Below are 21,239 nucleotides of genomic sequence, written 5' to 3' on the forward strand. Positions count from 1 at the left end.
AATGTTAGCCATCCATTCAAAATGAACGATTGGATAAAAAAAAGGATAGAACTTCTATGCTGTAGGGAAAGCATAGAAACATTTCCCTACAGTTTGTACATAATTCACTCTAAAATTTTAGATCGTTAAAGTGCCTCAAACAATTTCAAAACTTTTAGAGAGAACCATCTCAAAATTTTTAGAGGGTGAAACTCTCAAAAATTAAATTTTTGAGAGCAAGTATTTTTAAATTTTAGAAACGATAAACTATCCCAAAATTTTGAGAAAAATTATTTCAAAATTTAAGTTTTAAAAAGAAAAGGCATATTAAAATTTTATAGAGAGAGAATCAAAATTCTAAAAAAAAATATCTCAAAAAATTTAAAAGCCATCCCAAATTTTGAGTTTTACCAATAGAAAATATATTACAATTTTAGAAAGAAACTACATCAAATTTTGCTACCAAACAAATTATATGGAAATGACTATAAACAATCAATGAACTTTGCATTGTATGACCAAGCAAGAGATTTACATTACAAGAATCATTGATATTGAAAATCCATAAATTTTTTTAAATTTCAAATATCCAAAATTCCTAATTTCCTCCTATCCCAACGGCCCCAAGTACTTTTACTAAAATTTTAAGTGCAAATTTGTGCTTTCACTAGGACACATGTCTAACGGAATGAAATTGAATCGAGCCAAAGCAACCCCACCTAAACCACAGCATGCTTTGTGTTAGCATTTAGCATTTTTGCCACAAAAATAGTGGAGAGTAGAGCACCCTGAATAATATGATACACACTCACTCACGGCTGACGTGTAAGTTTTCACAAGCTTGGGTGCAAGTTTAACAAAATCATAATCGCATGAATTGCTTGTTGATATGAATACGATTTGAAGGAAGCACAGCAAGTAATATGACATGCATCACCATCTAAGGTCCACAGCAAAAAGTTCGAAAACTTAATTTGGGTGGCGAGCATAGAAGGATAAAAAGGAAAGCAGAAATCAAAGCCTGCTCCCTCTTCGTCCGCCCTTTCTTCGAGTGCTATCCGTAGGAATTGGTGTTCCATCCTCCGCAACCAATGCTAAACAACACCTTACAATAGCTGAATAACTATAATGAATAGTAATATAAGTGAAATCTCAACCATTCGATTTTCATGTGGTCCAAAATGCATATCATATAAATTTTAAATTTTTTTTTCTATAAATCTGATTAAGATAAAAATTTGAGTGTATATACCTAACAATATTGCGTACCATATACAAATATAAAAAATTTATTTTCAATAATTTAAAATGAACAAATTACCCCCATCATTTTTCAGGAATAGTTTGATCATTTTATATTTTGAAAAATATTTTTTATATATTTTTAATTGTGCACCCTATTTTTTAATACAAATCTAAAATTTCATCATGAATAGATTTCTAAAAAAATATTAAAATTCATAAGTGATATGCATACTGAACCATATGATGAAAACTAACCCCTCCCATTCTACTTTATATTACTATTCATTATAGCTGCCAAGCTATTGTTAATTTTTTCCATATACATATCCGCTGATCTGATGGTCAGTATTTTGTAGTTGAATTTTAATTTTTTTTTTTACAAATCCAAATAGCTTAAAATTTTGAACATCCACTCTTCTCATTAGGGCACACTTAATAAAAATATTAAAAGCTTTTTTACAAAAAATAAATTGACCAAAATACCCTAATAACTTTCAGAGGTATTTTAGTCAATTTATTTTTTGTAAATTGTTTTTTAATATTTTTATTAGATTCCTATTTTTCAACATTAGACACTCAAAATTTCAAGTAAATTAGATTTATAAAAATAAAATATAAAACCAAAATTCAAATACAATGCAATCATAACTATTGGATCAACCCATATTCAATCTGAGTCATTAGGCATATGGGATAATCTAAAGTTCACAACCCTTCAAATTACAAAAGTTAATGATATAATGAATTGTGAAGAGTGAATTTACTAACTTTGTGATTCATTTTACAATAAAAAATACTTTTTGATAACCCTTCATATTACAAAAGTTAATGATCTAATGAGTTGTGAAGAGTGAATTTACTAATTTTATGGTTCATTTTACAATAAAAAAATACTTTTTGAAATATCAATTTTAAGTAAGGCTAATTTTGTAAATATCACTATAAAGACAATGGGTACTTTTGTCATCTCTACTAGGGATAAAACTAAACATTTTACTAAAAGACGAGCTTTCTACAAATAAAGTTTTAGAGCACTAACTTCCAAAATGTCATTATACTTCTGTAGAAATTTCAAATTGTTTTTATTTAGTGGTAAAATTACATATTAAAATAATTTTTTAAACAAAAAGTAATGATCTTTTTGTTAAATACACCCGTCACAACCCCTTCCTTTATATTTTGAGGGGTTGATATATATATAAGGTTTGTCTAGAGTTAACATCTCAGAATACAAAATATACTCAAAATACAAAATATAAAGTTAAATGATCATTATTTTTTAATTAAAAAATTATTTTAATAAGTAGCTTTACCATTGAGCGAAAGTAAATTTGAAATTTTCACAAAAATACAATGGCATTTTGAAAGTTAGGATTCTAAAATTTTATTTATAGATTGTCATTCTCTTTTAATAGAAATTTCAACTATACATTTTATGGAGTTGACAAAAGTACCCCATGTATTGTAGTAATATTTATAAAATTGCCCATTTACTTAATCATGAAAATATCACAAAAATTAATTTTTAAATAATAAAAATAAACTACAAAATTAATAAATCCACACTTCACAACTCTTTTTATCTTTAACCTTTTTAATTTGAAGGGTTGTAAAATTTAAATTATAATAGTATTAGCCCAATGGCCCAGATTGAATTTGAACCAACTAGATTGAATTTGGGCCAATTCAATAATTACGATTGTAATTCATCTTATAATTTTAATTTTTTTCTATAAATCCAAATCACTTGAAATTTAGAGCATCTATTTTTTATATAGATTCGAATCTAATAAAATATCAAAAAAATAATTTGTAAAAATTAAATTAACCAAAATAATCCTAAAAAAATTCAAGGGTATTTTGATCAATTTATTTTTTACAAATTATCTTTCTAATATTTTTATTAGATGAGCCATGATGAAAAGAGTGAACACCCCAAATTTCATGTTATTTGGATTTATATAAAAAAAAAAATTGCAGGTGGATTTATGTAAAAAAATTATATTACGAAATGCAATCGTGACCATCAAATCGACCAAAATTTAATCTAAGCCGTTGAGCTTATACTATTCCATTAGTTAGTGGGTTGACCTTATCTTTTTTCATATATATCTATATATGGGAAAAGTTTATATAGAGCCGAGGCTCTAAACAATCAAATTTGAGCCTACCTCAAAAATTTCACTAGGACAAGTTGTTTTGATGCCAAAATACTTCAAATTGATCATCTCAACATCAAGATTGGACAAGAGAAAAAAACGGATTGCAAGTTTTGGAAATAGTGTATTTTGTAACGCATTTTTGAACCTTCAATTTTCAAGATTTCATAGATATGTCGATCGACACTATTTTTGAAGCTTTAAACTTTATAAATAAATATGAAAATATATTTTTAAGCCATCACAAAGATTTCCAATATTAAAACCACATTTTTCAACACTATTTGAAGGTATGCTCTAATTTGATAGTTTACAGCCTAAGCTCTATACAAACCATACCCTATATATATAGGGTGGGTGCGCTCACACTATAGAGCATTTTATAATTGTGCTCGACAAATTTGACACTTACATACCTTTATTTTGTAGTACGATATTTTTTAGTAAGAGTATTTTTTATCATTAAGAGAGGTGTAACATTATCCACATGAGATGTGACATCACCTGCATGGAGCATTAAATGCCACTAATGTACTCCATATAGATAATGTCACACTCCACCCCACCCCACCCCACCCCAACCCATGTGGATAATATCACAGCCCTCCTAATGACCCAAAATACTCTTACTAAAAAAATACTCCATGTACAAAACAAACGTATATAAATGTCCAAAATTTGTTAAATACAATTATAAAATGCTCTATAATGTGAACACCCTAACATAACCCTATATATATATATATATATATATATATAAAGAAAACTATATCATAATTAAACAAAACCACAATTACCATTTACAGATGACAAAATGCATGATGTCTAGTATAGATCTTAAGTGTATTAGAACTCGAGAATAAATAACCAGATACTTTGTCAAGAAAATACTCAATCAGATTATTATGCTTTGGGAGAAACACATTATTCAACAAGAATAGGTACAAGTCTGTCACCAAAAATATGGGGACAAAATGTTCCTACATTTTTAATGGATTTCATAAAATTCCCACATTCATCTCCTATTAAGGCTATTGGCAAGATTTTGTTTTTTTAATGGTTTATCAAAACCACAGTACTGACTTGTTATGGAACCATGAAAACCAGTAATATAAGGGAGCATAAGAATTTCTTTAGGGATTTTGTATATTTCCCACATTAGCTAGATCTTATTTTTTTAATGACTTGGATGCAATAGAATCATGAAAATCAACAATATAAGGGTGGGGATAAGAATTTCTAGAACAATAAAATGCCAATACCTATGCGACCAATCCTCATTCCAGATCTAGCAAGGGCTCGAAGTGCAGATTGCGCCCCAAGCCCAGGGGTCTTCGTTTTGTTTCCCCCAGTTGCACGGAGCTTGATATGAAGAGCAGTAATCCCGAGTTCCTATAAAACAAAATGTAAAAATAACACATTTACTAAACATAAATAAGGGAAAACAATGCAAACCATAAAAAATAATTAAAAAGCTTAATCATTGGGCAATGAGGAAATAAAAAGGCAAATCCTTCCCACGGCGCAAAAAAACACACACTGTTCAGAAGATCCAATCATTGGCCATTCTAAACAATCTCTTAGGGAAGCATATCATGGTCTGCTTGCATTAGCCATAAGGCCTGATTCACCGTGGCCGAACAGTGTGACAATTTGGACAGTGGGCTACTCAGTCCTCACACCTCAGACGTGAACAAAAAGGCAATGAAAGATGTTGCATGAACTTCAAGGGTTCTTTTTATCACCACCTAACAAAGACAGCCTAGTGTGGGAATCAAAAAGCAATGATGACCTTACCCTGAAGTCTGTACCAAACCATAACCTCGATTGAGGAGGAGAACTCAGTTGGTAGCTTGAGTGTGGTCTGTTCCTGCAACCTGAAGAGTGAAGGTGTCACGACCCCACTCCCTGGCTCCTACCGTTCTCGTCGGAGGGTAGCAGGGTACGGGTTCGTGATTCAGAAGTAGCGAACGTTACTCAAGACAGAGTGGCGCATTGCTTTGATGAAGCGGTTACTCAAGCAAACCAAGAAAGTAAAGAAACTCCATAAAACAATGCACCAGATCTCGGTAAAATAAAATTGAAACTTATATTATTACATAAACAATGTGGAGTAATATAATTGTTCAAGACACCGAAGGCCTGGGTACATAGTATCTAACTTCAATATATACAAAAACATGGCCCGCGGCCGCTAGACACATAAAAGCAAAAGATCTCCTCGACAGGTACGAGCCTTCGTCAACCAGATCGATCACCCTACCGATTGTTCTTGACCTGTAGCTTCTATTCTACAGGGATGGAAAAAGAGGAATGAGCTATAAAGCCCAGTAAGAGGATCTAGTTGCTATGCTCAGTGATATACCCATTCAGGCATCATGAATAATTCTTTTGACTATAAGCAATCACAGTGAAAAAAGCATTCAATTTAGCAATCTTATCAATATAATCATCACGGATGGCATATCCAATATCATGGCTATCATATAACCAATATAACTATCATCATTCACATTCACACATCCAATCATTAACCACTCACTCCTTAGATTCATCTATTCCCGAAATAGAAGCGTTATTCATCAAGCCAAGCCAAATCCCATTGTTTAGGACTTCTACCATCACTCGGGAGAGAGGGCAATGACAATGAGTGTTCTATTCGGTAATGCCCTAACAATTACACACATAGTCTCCAACATGCTTTAGGGCTTTGATAGACACTTTCCTTGTAAGGAACGATTTACTATTTACTTCTTATAATACACTAAATTTCGAGGGACGCGACCCACCCATTACACTTTCCACCTAATTTTCCTCCTGCCCTACACTCTTATCAAGTCACATCATACCACCACGGGTAAACCGTGAGTGGCGCCACTAAATCACTGCACTATTATCAATCACAAAAGAGGGTCATGCTTGGAGCATGCCTTCAGAGCACTCTTCACTTAGCATTCATTCTTTGGCACTCAGACCTTTCACATTGCCAGCACATAGAATTTCATTGCATAGCATTCATTATATGGCACTTCAGCACATGAATATTACATGGCACTCACTAATTAACATTCACACTCATGTCATGATACTCTCTACATAGTATGCACATTCACTATTTAGATATCACATAACATTCACTAAATAGCATTCACATCCCTTTCATGGTATTTACTGGATAGCATTCATATTCACCAATTAAATACCACATAACATTTATTAAATAGCATTTCATTCACTGCATGGCATTCACATTCACTAAGTGAATATCATATAACATTCACTAAATAGCATTCATACTTGAGCATGTACAATTTTTGAAAAGTTCTATCAATAGTGACCTAATCCTCATAAAATGGGCGTAGCTTTCAATCTAGGGGGGTTTTCACGAAAGTTTTTACATGTAATTTTGAGTGTTCCCATAAACCTCTCTAATGGTGGTGATTTGGAAAAAAAAGATCTCTTTTGGTCAGTCAAAATTGGTGGCAACAGTGACATCAGTTCTAAGTTTCCATAATAGCTACCCACAGTGACATGTCTTCACATTTAATCATGTAACTCTCAAATTAAGAAGAATTTCAAAAAGTGCTTAACATGTGATTTCAAGCTTACTCATAACTCTTTAAAATGACTATGGTTTAGAAGAAAACGGCATCATTTGGTCGTTTAAAATGCATGACCACAGGAACATCAATTCTGCACTTTATTAAAGCTGTCCACAGTGACCTATTTACACAATTAAGTGTATAGCTTCTCATTCATGAAGAATTTTAACATGGTTTTAACATGAATATTATAGTAGACACATGTACGGTTCAAATGGCAGTGATTTGGAGGTATTTGGACACTTATTGGTTGGCCAAAAGTTTGGTAAAAAGTAGGTGACAGTGGCTGGAATTTTTGTTGTCTGTCAACAGTGACATATTATGGACTGTAAATCCTAAAATATGAAGAATTTCAAGATAGTACAAGAAGTAAAATTATATTAGACAAGCATATCTTTCATTCAAAACTGATTTGGATCCATTTGGCCACCATCTGGTCACTGAACAATTCGATACAAAAGCACCCACAATTCATGAAAATTTCATTCCCCAATTTTACTACCTACTAAAGCATAAATAATGTCTTTCAAGCCAAAGTCTAATATTCAGTCAAAACCCTCTTCAACTTAACTAAATTTACCCGAAGATTTTACAAACATTTTCACAATTAACATAAGCTAACCAAGCATGGATTCTAACACTTAATTTCCAAGATTTCAGGCTTACTTTGCACATCCATACACATGATCCTACATTCAACTCTTCTAACCTCATGCTTGAATAAAATTAGTAATACATAGCTTTTAAATCCACCTATCTGATGAGAAACAGTGCTCCCAACTCCTTACATCATCTCCTCAAGCTTCCACAGTGAGCTCTAATGGAGCAGTGGGTAGAAAACTTAAGAGTTTGCCCTAGAGAGAGAGAGAGAGAGAGAGTACACCTAACACCTCATAAAGGAGGTGTCAAATTTAAATGAAATGGACTTGCTTAGTCGCCACGCCACTTAATGAGAGGTAAAAGTAAGAAAAAGATGGTGGACCGAATGTCCATTTTATAAAGATAAACCCTCAATTATTATGCAATGATATATTAGCAAGGGTGCGATCATGTTTTAGGGCTAACTTATTTAACAATAATATCACATTATTTATTGTTAATCAATATTTATATTAATAATATAAAAATTTGAGTTATGGTATCAGTGCAGCCAAGATAGGATCCTTGGCTTAGAGGGTTGTAGAAGTGTCTCTAGAATTGTTTTGGCTAAGCAGCCAAGATAGGATCCTTGGCTTAGAGGTTACAGAAGTGTCTCTAGAATTGTTTTGACTAGGTTGGTGACTGAGTGTTCCTAGAATTATATTAATAATTTTATATTATTAATATAAATATTGATTACCAATAAATGATGTGATATTATTGTTAAATAAGTTAGTCCTAAAAAATGGTCTCACCCTTGTTAATATATCATTGCATAATAATTGAAGATTTATCTTTATAAAATGGATATTCGGTCCACCATCTATTTCTTTTTCTCTTACTTTTACCTCTCATTAAGTGACGTGGCATCTAATCAAGCTCATTTCATTTAAATTTGACACCTCTTTTATGAGGTGTTAGGTGTAATCTCTCTCAAAAACTCTCTCTCTAGGACAAACTCTTAAGTTCTCTACCCACTACTCCATTAGAGCTCATTGTAGAAGCTTGAGGAGACGGCGCAAAGAGTTGGGAGAAGTATTTCTCATCAGGTAGGTGGATTTAGAAGCTATGTATTACTAATTTTATTCAAGCATCAAGTGTAGAAGAGTAGAATGTAGGAACATGTGTATGGATGTGCAAGGGTAAGCCTGAAATCTTGGAAATTAAGTGTTAGAATCCATTCTTGTTTAGCCTATGTTAATAGTGAAAATGTTTGTAAAATCCTCCTGTGAATTTAGTTAAGTCGAAGAAGGTTTTGACTGAATATTAGACTTTGGCTTGAACGACATTATTTATGCTTTAGTAGGTAGTAAAATTGGGAAATGAAATTTCCATGAATTGTGGGTGTTTCTGTATCGAATTGTTCAATGACCAAATGCACGCTGGGGACTGTGTGTGTAAGTATAAGGGCATTACCGAATAGGACACTCATTGTCATTGCCCTCTCTCTCGAGTGATGGTAGAAATCCTAAACAATGGGATTTGGCTTGGCTTGATGAATAGGGCTTCTATTTCAGGAATAGATGAATCCAAGGAGTGAGTGGTTAATGATTGGATCTGTGAATGTGAATGATGATAGTTATATTGATTATATGATAGCCATGATGTTCGATATGCCATCCGTGATGATTATATTGATAAGATTGCTAAATTGAATACTTTTTCCACTATGATTGCTTATAGTCAAAAGAATTATTCAGATGCATAGCAACTAGATCCTCTTACTGAGCTTTATAGCTCATTCCTCTTTTTCCATCCCTGTAGAATAGAAGCTGAAGGTCAAGAACAACCGGTAGAGTGATCGATCTGATTGACGAAGGCTCGTACCTGTTGAGGAGATCTTTTAATTGTATGTTTCTAACGGTCGTGGGCCATATTTTGTCTATATTGAAGTCACATGTTGTGTACCCAAGCCTTCAGTGTCTTGAACAATTATATTACTCCAAGTTGTTTATGTAATAGTATAAGTTTCAATTTTATTCTACCTAGATCTTGTGCATTTTTTTATAGAGTTTCTTTACTTTCTTGGTTTGCTTGAGTTACCGCTTTATCAAAGCAACGCGCCACTCTGTCTTGAGTAGCGTTCGCTACCTCTGAATCACGAACCCATACATGCCACCCTTCGACGAGAACGGTAGGGGCCAGGGAGTGGGATCGTGACTGAAGGGGCCTTTGCATGGCTGGTAGTAATGGACAAAGTTCTAACTATGGATCACTCAATGCATCAACCATGGTGCACCTATATATAGATGTTCCTTAACATGTGGTGTCAAGCACATGTATAATGTAGGGTAGTTACATACATACATTTACTTAAATACATACATACATACATACTTTCACACACACTCGCACATGTATACTATAGGGTGGTTACATACATACAGATACATACACACACATTTACATACGTACATATATATATACTTTTACACATACGCACACGCACGCACGTGCATGTACACACAATGCACGCATGCACACACACATATCTACATACATACATACATGCATACATACATGTATATCTATCTATATATATAATATTATATATAATATTATATATAATATTATATATATATATATATATAATATTATATATATTCTAGCTTTTGAAATTTACATCATGCATCCCAGGTAGTCAGCAATAAACAATCTTTCGTAGAGGATAGTAATGGGTTTCTCGTATGCCCACTGGATATTTGATAAGCCGTTAATCATTTTTGATAGGATGGATGGCCTCTTCTACTGCACCTTGTTTGTGGGAGAGAGCAGTGTTCCGGTCTGCTTTGGGCCACTTGATCTTGGGGTAAACTTCCCCTAGCTTTAAAACTCTACATAGTCGCTGGGATCTCCCAACCAAGGTGGCAATCCCACTTCGAAATCTCACTTCATGCTCCAAGAAAGGGATGATTCTTACATTATGAGATCTTGATCCCACTGTTAGGGATATCAACTTCCCCCCTTAAAGACCAAGACAATGACCAAACTGATGATTTTCTTTATTTATAGCCAACTAAAAATGCAACTATACTTTCAATATAGTTGTATTTTTTGCTGGCTATAAAAGATGAAATATCTATTTTAAAAAGTATATATAGTCCGGGACTAAATATACTCTTTTTAGTTTAAAAAAAAAGACTATATATATACTCTTTAAGATTGAGGAGCAATTCCCCCAAAATGTTGGGATCGAGATTCCAAAAAGTCGAGTTTGGGATCCTCAGAGAATGGATCTCTATCCTTTGTACTAAGGGATCTCAGTATCTAAAAATGCATTGTACAAACGACGCTCTCAAACACAAGGATCTTCTAGCCTTTCATGATCCCCCGCTCTATGCTTTTGTTCTCCTCGTTCTTCTTGTGTGAGGTTACCTTCTTCAATCAAGTCCAGTTTAGCAATATTAGAAAGGAGGGCTTCCTCCTTCCCCAACAAGAGGCCAAATTGGGACAACTCCACTGTTTAAACTTCCAGAACAGTTTGAGTCCAACCCAGCCATGGACTTTATACACAAACCACCATTAGGTGGTAAGTCGATGGAGGTCCTTCTCCTTGAGCCACATGAGCTCAAAAGAAAATAACCATCAATTACCACTTCCAAGCACAGGAGGATGAGAACACGGTCTAAGTTAAGGTTTTGGGAGGGTTCTAGAAAGGACACCGGAGAACTTGTTGGCCCAGTCTGGTGAACTGATCAAAACTTGGAGAGCATTGGGTTTTCCAAGTGATTTGACCACATGAATGAAGCACCATTAAGAGGGATGTAGAGGAGTTATTTGCTGGAAATGAAGTCCAAGAATCTAGCCACAGTAGTGGTGATGCAACCCCCTCTATTCTTTTCAAATGGCCATCTTATGACATTGAAGTCACTTCCCAAACACCAAGAGAGGTGGTTTAGGTGGTGGACTCAGTTCAGTTTAGCCCAAAATTTTTCTCAGAGGTTTGGCCTGTATTGCCCATTAACCACAGTGAAGAGCCATCCAAAATCATTAAAAAAAGAGAAGGATATAAATAGGATTGGCTAAAGTGCACAGACAGTTCGGGTAGGATAGTAGGATCCTAGTTGATGCAAGTGGCATGTAAGGCACCAGTGGAAGGTAGAACCTCCCATGGTGATCTCAGATGTGTCCATATTAATGGAACGGGAGACTCATTATTTCGATGAATCATTTCTTCGGACAGAAGAAGATTCTGAAATCATTTACTCGAAATCTCACTTATCAGATTCCATTGTGGAAGAATCGCCTACAATTTTTTCTGAGGAATTGACCATGCTGATCCATGCATAATATCATGAAAAATGGATACAAATTTGTGACTGCCCTTGGTCTTATTCCCCCAAATGGTGTGGAGGAGGTGTACGGCTGGGCATCTAATTTAGTTTTAGTTAGGGTAAGGATACCAGGATGGACAAACTTCGTTTCTGCAAGTCACTGGTACACTGAGATATTCCAAGCAAATGCTTTCATTTGAGGGAGGTAAAGGGGGTAGTTGACACCTTACAGAGCATCTTGTAGACTGGGTGTTAGTGGGTATGGAGGCAAGGATTGTAAACTTGAACTTGGGTCCATAGGGCTAGGAGTTGAGTTCTCGGTTCTCTGATAGTTGATGTGGCATGTGAAGTTTCTCTACTCTACATCGTCATCCATCTGGCCTAGCTTCTCTAAATGAGTTGCTATTGAATTTGTAGTTGACATCCCCTATTGGATCGTTGTAAGACCCATCATTTTTAGCATTTGATCTATGTCACCTGACCCATCGACCATCACCTTTAGCATTTGATTTGTCACCTTCTGCTCTATCAACCCTCTCCCTCTAAGTCCACTAAAAAGGAAGAATTTGAATCTAAACAAGTTTCACAGACCATTTGGGCAAGGGAGTTTAGGGTAGTGGGGTTGAGTTGTTCTAGAAGGTAGGGATATGATAGGGAGGCAAAGAGGAAGAAAAGATAACAAGGGCTATGCAATTTGAATCGGTTTGTGATTGATGTTTTGGATCTTCAAGATTGTGATTAGGTACAATCAACTTCTTGGGAATGATGGGTGGAGGGAAGAACGTATTAAGGAACCTTTCTTTGTGCAAGCAGTGCAAAAGAATCTAAGGACACCCATGGAGGTTGGGAGGAGGGAAGCGTGGTCGTATTTAATCTATAGGTTTCAATCTGTTTTTGACATTTTTCTTCTCATTGAAGATGTTTTGTTACGCGTCTGTGTGGGTAGGTGGATTGGGGGCAGGGAGGTTGGAGCAATGTGCCATATCTAGCGGAGAATCGAATGACCTATTGGAGTTTATCAGCAGGAAGGTGTGATTTGGGAATTATGATCTACGAGTTTCAATCAGTTTTGAGGTTTCCTTCTTATTGAAGATGTCTTCCTTTTTTCCTAAAAGAGAGGAAAGGGGGGAAGGAAAGGGGAAGGGGAGAGGGTGGTGGCTAAAGGTGTTTCAATATGTTGTATCTAGTTTCCATGTCTATAATAGTCGGGATCATCATGCAGGAGCACAGAGCCCAAGTTTTGGGGGTGTGCTTTGAGTGCTTGGGACACTCTGAGCATTGTTCTCTGCTTTTATTGGATAATTTGGAGTTTTCAACAAGGAGTTCGGGGCCAACTGTTGAAGCAGCTTCTTAAGTAATGATGATTTTGTGAGTGAGAGAGTTGTAAAAGGTGATGGTTTATGATTTCTTGAAGCATAAATGGGGGAGGGTCAAAGCAAGAAGAACTTATTCTGTAGGGGGTGAAAGAAGGAAGAGGAGGCATGTGGAATTTGGTTGGTTGATGTCAAAAAACCTAAATTTTTTTTTAATGCGGGGGGGGGGAGGGAGAGGTTAATAGATATTTGATGGTGATGTTGCCCTTCCCTATTTGCTAACTGTTCAAAATCTGTTAAGATCACACCATCTCATCTTCACCTTCTATCGGTTCTTAAGGCAAATCACAATTACCCAGTTTTTGAGGTCCTTGTCACCTGTAACGCATTGAGGCTAGAGTGATGGTCCTAGGGGGCATTGAACCAGGCCCCAGGTTTGTTCTCTGTGGGGAAGGGGCTGGATTCTCTAGCTTGATAAGGATGAAGAAAATGTGGGTATATATGGTTAAGTTAAGGACCTTTGGCAGGGTGGTTGGATCTAACCCTCTAGTCAGGATTTGGATGACACCCAGAGGGAAACCCAACCACAAAGGAATTCCAGTTAACCTCAAGTGGGTGTGTTTCTTTGATCTCTTGGAAGATAGGTGTTGCCAATCATGCAGAGGTAAGCCGATGGCTTTGATCCATAATAGTTAGACATCTTTGAGCTCCAAACATGGCAGCCCAAGGTTTACAGTTGAGGTTAGCCCTTCTGATATTTGCTCCAATTGACTTAATGGCCATTTGTACTTTGTCTTGTGAGACGGAGAATATTGCATTTTTGCTCTCCATGAGAACATACGACTTGGTTAAGAGCTCCAAAGGTGGTTTTCCCACACTATGATCCCCCTTAAATATCTTCTCTTGGAGGCTTCGAAGCGTTTAAAAGCAAGGGCCTTAAAAGTGTCAATCTCTAAGAAAATGCCTTCCCCCACTCACATGGTGATGGACTCGTTATAATGAGAGGAGCAGGTGGAAATCAACAATTTTAGAGCTGGAGGGTAGGGTTTGAGTATGTTATGGAAGCGGTTGTTGTAGAGTATTTTGACGCACTTGTAACTCCAATGTGAATAAAGGGCGAGCCAATGGCATAAAAACTGTGTTTTTCCAAAACGGGATTTCTTCCAAGTGGCATAATTGAATTTTTAGTTTTATATTCCAAGTGGCATAACTTCTTCATCTTGAACCTAATCGAGCCCAAATTTTAGTATGTCGTGCGTCTCATCAAGACGTACGTTTCGACATACAACATGCATGGTGGGGGCTCCCGGATAGGAAGAAATCCTAGAGAGAAATTGTTCGAAAACATGAAAAGTGCAAAATTTTAAGGTGTGATATCCCTTCACTCCCATGGTCATTTCTCGAAGCCCCAACATTGGATATAGGTCCACGAGCAAGTCTGTTGCGATCGTGACTCGAAGGGCTTCAATTTGAGGTCTGATTTGCACAAGATTGAGGTCGGGAAGGCACGCGATTTGAGAGCACAAGAAAGCACATTTTCCGGCCTCCGAAATCCCATTTTTCGACGATCTTCAAAATTATAAAAGTGATCAAACGGACTCCAAATCGAGGGGTTTTCGTGCAAAATGATCACAACAATTCCTCCCCTTAGATTTGTGATAAAAAACATGACAAAAAACATGGCGAAACGAGCAAGATCGAATATTTCGAAACGTCTAAAAGCAAGGGCCTTAAAAGTGTCAATATCTAAGAAAATGCCTTCCCCCACTCACATGGTGAAGGAATGGTTATAATGAGAGGAGCAGGTGGAAATCAACAATTTTAGAGCTGGAGGGTAGGGTTTGAGTATGTTGTGGAAGCGGTTGTTGTAGAGTATTTTTGACGCACTTGTAACTCCAATGTGAATAAAGGACGAGCCAATGGCATAAAAACTGTGTTTTTCCAAAACAGGATTTCTTCCGAGTGGCATAATTGAAGTTTTAGTTTTATATTCCAAGTGGCATAACTTCTTCATCTTGAACCTAATCGAGCCCAATTTTAGTATGTCGTGCGTCTCATCAAGACGTACGTTTCGACATACAATATGCATGGTGGGGGCTCCCGGATAGGAAGAAATCTTAGAGAGAAGTTGCTCGAAAACATGAAAAGTGCAGAATTTTAAGATGTGATATCCCTTCACTCCCATGGTCATTTCTCGAAGCCCCAACATTGGATATAGGTCCACGAGCAAGTCTGTTGCGATCGTGACTCGAAGGGCTTCAATTTGAGGTCTGATTTGCACAAGATTGAGGTCCGGAAGGCACGCGATTTGAGCGCACAAGAAGGCACATTTTCCAGTCGCCGAAATCCCATTTTTTGACGATCTTCAAAATTATAAAAGTGATCAAACGGACTCCAAATCGAGGGGTTTTCGTGCAAAACGATCACAACAATTCCTCCCCTATGATTTGTGATAAAAAACATGACAAAAAACATGGCGAAACGAGCAAGATCGAATATTACAAGATTATGGGTTTAGTCAGATTTTGTGTTCGTCATCAAAAGTCTGATTCAAGCCTCAAAATGCATATCGAATCAAAGGGAGAAAGAGCGGGAGAGAGAGAGAGAGGGAGAAAACCAAGAGAGAGAGAGAGAGGGAGAAAATCGAGAGAGAGAGAGAGGGAGAGAGAGAGAGGAGGGAGAAGGAAAGAGAAAGTGAGGGAATGAGAAAGAAAGGGAAAGAGAGAGAAAGAGAAAGAGAGATGAGAAAGGGAAAGAGAGAGAAAGAGGAGAGAGAAAACGATAGGGTACCTAGTCATGAGCCAATGGCTCGAACCCGGATGCTAGGTGCAGTGCTAGTATGCTTTAAGCCCTTCTTGAGAGTGACTAGGGTCTTGGTGGAGAGGGTTAGGGCAAGTGGGTTAGGTAGGTATGAGTTTAGGAGGCTAAGGTGTAGGGAGTTTAGGCCAAAGGGGTGTATGAGTTGAGATAAGTCCATGGTCTTTATGAGTTAAGCTAGGTGGTCTATGGAATATGGTAAGTTTGGGTAGGGACTATGGTCTAGGATTGTGTGCTTAGTGGTCTATGGAGTATGGTTGGGTTGGGTAGGGACTATGGTCTAGGGTTGAAGGTTGGTGATCCAAAGGGGTAACTCAATGTAAAATATTCTCTCTCCTCTCTCTTGAAGTGAAAAATGAAGGTACAACACAAGAAAAAGCTTGATCTCAATCTCAATTTTGCCACTCGGCATGCCCCCCTTGGAGATTATGGCACATCAAGCTCATTTTCGACGGCTCCTCCCTAGGCAAACCAGGTCTGGCTAGAATAGGGGGGATCTTCCCTGACCACACGAGCATCACCCTCCTTGCCTTTGCATCCTCCATTGGGATTTCAGAATCCACGGAGGCAGAGGCACCTGCTCTCTTAGAAGGCCTAAGATGCTTTGATCCATCCTGGGGCCCATCACTCATTATAGAAGGGGACTGCAAGAATGTTATTTTGTGGGCATCCCACTCGGCTTGCCCCCCTTGGAGATTATGGAAAATCTTTGATCAGATTTACATTCTACGCAGGCGTACACAGGTCGCTTGAAGACATATCTAGAGGGTGGCAAACCGAACAGCGGACGCATTAGCTAAACACAGAGCAACGATGGAGTGACAAGGCCCGCCTTACACTAGCGCATCATTTTTTCTACGAGACCTTTGTTGTATTGATTGGGTTTTTTTGTGGTTTTCCCTTCGGTTTTCTGTTTTATCTTATATTGTTGTTTACTTTTAGTTGTTTCTTTTAGCCGTCACCTCCCTCGGTGAAATTTGTCTACCCGTTTAGGTTTTTGCTATGTTGTAACATTCTCTATCAGAGATACAATGTCAACCTTTATCAAAAAAAAAAGATTTTGCCCACTTTTCAACTTAGGGTTACAAAATGAATAAAAGAGCTTATATAGAGTCATCACCAAATAAGGGTGGATGCTAAAAACTATGCCTAATTGCTAAATAATACAATAAAATGAATTAAAAAGTGATTTTCATTTTTGTGGGAAAATAACCGTTTTGCCCCTCCATACTTTTGTGAAAATGACAAGACCATCCTCAAAATGGGCATGTTGCATTCTTTATGGTTCGGGGCCATTTTTTGAGCTTCTGGCAATATTCCGAGCAAACTAATACCGTAGAAGTGTCGGCCTTCCAGAGACAATCGATTTGATATGCATTTTGAGGCTTGAATCAAACTTTTTGATGTCGAACCCAAAATCCGACCAAACCCATAATCTTGAAATTTTCGATCTTCTATCTTGCTCGTTTTGCCATGTTTTTGGTCATGTTTCTTATCACAATCGAAGGGGGTGTTTGGATCGAGGTGAGGGATGTGCCAAATGTGGAGCTAGGTTTCCGGTACTGAACATCTAATGATGAGGTTCTTAGTGCATGGTGAGGATGGAAAGAGGTCTATGTGTGAAGCTTTACAGCTTTTTATGTGTGTTCTATTCTTAATGAGCTTGTTTGGTGGCTGTGTGAAAGCTTATTTTGTAGGCTGGAGAGTTGGAGAAAATTGTTCGCTCGTAAAACCTCAAGCTTCATTGACTATGATACGTTGGAAAGTCTGAATGTAATCTCAAAATTCGAAGCAACACAGCTTCCCAATAGAAAGGCTTAACTTTTATTTTTATTATTTTTTTCCAATTACATACTAAACAACTCCCAAGTTCTAGACCATGCTAGCACAATGCAACAAATGACATCCATATGTAATTGTGTCATGAACACATAGAGTTGCAAATGATATCTTCTAAGTTGTCATGTCATGATTTCATCTCATAAGCATGCAAATTGTCATCAGTAATGATCAAGGTACTTCACTGATACTAATTTCCCACACAAAGCACCAGGCTTCATTGGCTCTGTGATATGTAAATAAACTTTGAAAGTAATCTCATAGTATAGAGCAAGTAGCTTCCCATCAAAGAAAAGTTTTTCTTTCCAATAAAATGAATCAACTCTCAAGTTCTAGAACATGCTATCATGGTGCAAAAACTGACATCTATCCGTAACCACATGTCTACAATACCCAGATTATTTCCTAATTCCCTGTGATAAAATCCTTTAGTACATGGACACTCCTTAATCCTTTTATCCAAATGGGTTTTGACATATATCATACATGCTCTTATCACTTGCAAACATGTGATAATCAAATCAACACTATGAACAGCAAAAGCTCATATTTAAAATGCAAGCGTCCATATAATTGGGTATGCAATAAATAAGAGAAAAACATATCATTAAACCAATTGCAACATTTTCAGAGTACATAATCATGTAGATCAATTTATAAATCATCATACTTTCACTTAGCAAGATAAACATATCAATCATAAATAAAAGGAAAAGAAAAAGAAAAGGAAAAGAATAACAAGATAAATTTCATTTAGGCTTGAGTTAAAATGAGCACCAAACTATGATATGTGAGAAATGGTTGGACCAGTTTCTCGTGAACTGTAATTTCAAAGTTGCACACAAAGTATTTGACGAATTGGTTTATTGAAGACGACTGCATCACCAACTTTTGAGGACTTTAAAATATTTAAATTCAACAAGCTCGAGGTCAAGCTTCTCCCAACCCCTAGAGAATGATGCAAATAAAAAATTGATTTTTAACTTTTTTTTATTTTTATATTTTCTAGGACTTAGGAAATATGTTATTTGGATTTTTAGTTTTCTTTAAGGTTATTTTCTTGTCTTTTTCAAGTTGTAGAGATTTAAGGGGTAGAATTAGAAATTTAGTTTTTTTAAAAAAGATGGATATGGATAGGATTAACATGGTTGGGTTGGTTAAGATGTGTTAAACTTGTTTTTAAGGATAAGGGAGCGAGAGTTTAGTTTTCCATTCCTATTTTATTTTTATTTATTATTCCTTTTAATTTGTATTTAAAGTGAAGATATTCCTTCTTTGTAGAGATGGTGAATTGGAGAACAAAAAAAGAGTTTGATCTTGTGAAAAGATGTTAGGGTGGACTCCCTTGCAAACATAAGGAGAGGGTATAATCTCTCAACCCCTTTAATATACCTGTGGCTTCCAAGTAGTTCTCTGAAACACCTCATATATTGAGGTGCCTAGGCTCTAAAGCATATTTTACATCCAAGGCATTAGTTTTTTATCTCTAACCCCACAAACACCCAAAATCACAGCTAGCACAAGGCTGAAAAAACCCATTTAGATTACATAGCTTCAGAATTTAACATAGGATGCTCTCCCAAATGTATATTTCATCATTCACCCACAACATAGTGGCACATGAAAAAGTTATACCACAGTCCAAACTCATTTCCTTTTCTTTAAGAAAACCATGCAAACGATGAAAAAAGGTTTCTCTCCAACGAAAACCAGGTCTTAGGTCATCGTTTTTCCCAGGTCAACATAATCTCTAATGTGTGCATTCTTCTGCTATGTTCTACTTGTAGCAAGTTAAACTTATAACTCTTTTTCTGCCCGAATCAGTAGAATTTAAAAGCTACAATCTCATTGGACTTTGCAGCGCCTGAAGCCATGAGATTGTCCTCACAAAAAGTAGACTTTTACCACGTTCTCGATAGAATAGATGGCTTTTCGAGTAGAATTCTTATATCAGTTTAAATATATTTTTCTTCTCTGTTCGAAATCTAATCGGAATCAGCGATTATAAAACTCAGTAATTTTAATATACATCTTCTACCTTAGGAGTATCTCAAACAGGCAGCAGCCAGATATATCATAAAGAAACTATTCTCTTTCTAAAATGCCAAACAAAAGAGGGCATAGAGTGATCATCTACTGTGCCCAAGACCTCCACTAACGAAGATGGTGTTTATGCTTGTTTCTTGGTTTGCTTCAAATATCTGAATATATGCTCAAATGCAGAAATAAGAAACCTTCGGAGATCAAAATTTAGAGATGGAGACTTACCATATTGGAAGGTATTGAGAAAGTGAATGGAAGAGCTCGTCTACGACAAAACTCCAAACCCTAGAGCGGATGGGGCTCAATTGCTACTGCCAACCCTAACTCCAAGCTTATAAGGGATGCGATTTTTTTTTTTTTTTTTTAATTTAGTTTTGGGCGTAGTGGAAGATGCTGTGTGTGGCTTATGATCGGCCGCAACTAGCAACCAAGATCATGCGATTTATCACCGTCCAACTCACTCAATACACGATAAGCGAGAGAAATTAGGAATCGTACAATCATTTGTGAATGTGTGCGATGAGACCATCACCCCACAATCGCCATTTAACCCATTGTCATAGGGCTGGCAATGGGCCGGCCCGGGGCTAGGCCAACCTGAGTCTAGCTTGGCCTTAGTCCCTGTAGGGCTAGCCCAAGCCGCCCCGGCCCTACTAGGTTGAAATGGGCAAGCCTTATGTTGTGGTTGCCTAGCCCTCATGCCATGGGTTGAAATGGGCAGGGCTTATGTTGTGGTTGCCTAGCCCTCATGCCACATTTTGTGGCCAAGGCCTTAGTTTGTTAGGGTCTGTTGGGCCATGCCACTTACCCATTGCCATCTCTACACTATTGATGGAGGTGATAAAATCCAACTATAGTGTCCAAATGTATCATATTGTACACGCCAATGAAGGAAGGGAAATGTTTATGTGGCCCTAATAACATATAAGTTGTGACCCTATTTCTTAACCATGTGATCTGAATCAAACGGCTACGATGGTTCATACGCTAATGTAATGCCAAACATTGTTTTAATTTTCATTAATTTTTTACAAAATATTTTTGGATGAAATTTTGGACGTCCCATCATAAAATGAGCATGAATTTGGAAAAAATGAAAATAAAATTTACTTATAAAAGTAAATAACCAAAATACTCTTGCAAATTTCAAGGGTATTCTGATAATTGTTCATAATCGAAAATATTTTATTATTATTTTTATCATGTGCGCTCCTGTCAAATCTATGCATTCCCCAAATTTTGCCTCAAAACAATTTATAAATTTAAATTTTAAAATTAAAAACTCTGAGCCGTCTGATCAAGATCTGACTGTTAAAAACCAATTTGTGA

The 21,239-nt window shown here is 36.5% G+C and overlaps 2 long non-coding RNA genes across 3 annotated transcripts; both read right to left on the reverse strand.

Moving 5' to 3' along the window:
• Positions 1-699: 699 nt before the first annotated feature.
• Positions 700-4,776, reverse strand: LOC110007782 (uncharacterized). 2 transcript variants are annotated; one of them, XR_002281967.2, is made up of 2 exons: positions 4,646-4,776; positions 700-1,094 (listed from the first exon to the last, which is right to left on the reverse strand). It is a non-coding gene; the product is annotated as an uncharacterized LOC110007782 (long non-coding RNA). The 2 variants fall into 2 exon arrangements; XR_002281968.2 differs by having other exon boundaries at positions 700-1,102.
• Positions 4,777-5,449: 673 nt separating this feature from the next.
• Positions 5,450-20,213, reverse strand: LOC148783166 (uncharacterized). The gene is made up of 2 exons (XR_016050473.1): positions 20,136-20,213; positions 5,450-5,674 (listed from the first exon to the last, which is right to left on the reverse strand). It is a non-coding gene; the product is annotated as an uncharacterized LOC148783166 (long non-coding RNA).
• Between the last annotated feature and the right edge of the window lie 1,026 nt (positions 20,214-21,239).

Source organism: Amborella trichopoda, chromosome 2 (assembly GCF_054954075.1).
Source record: "Amborella trichopoda isolate Santa Cruz 75 chromosome 2, AtrichopodaSantaCruz75HAP2 v2.0, whole genome shotgun sequence".
In the NCBI taxonomy this organism is placed as follows: Eukaryota; Viridiplantae; Streptophyta; class Magnoliopsida; order Amborellales; family Amborellaceae; genus Amborella; species Amborella trichopoda.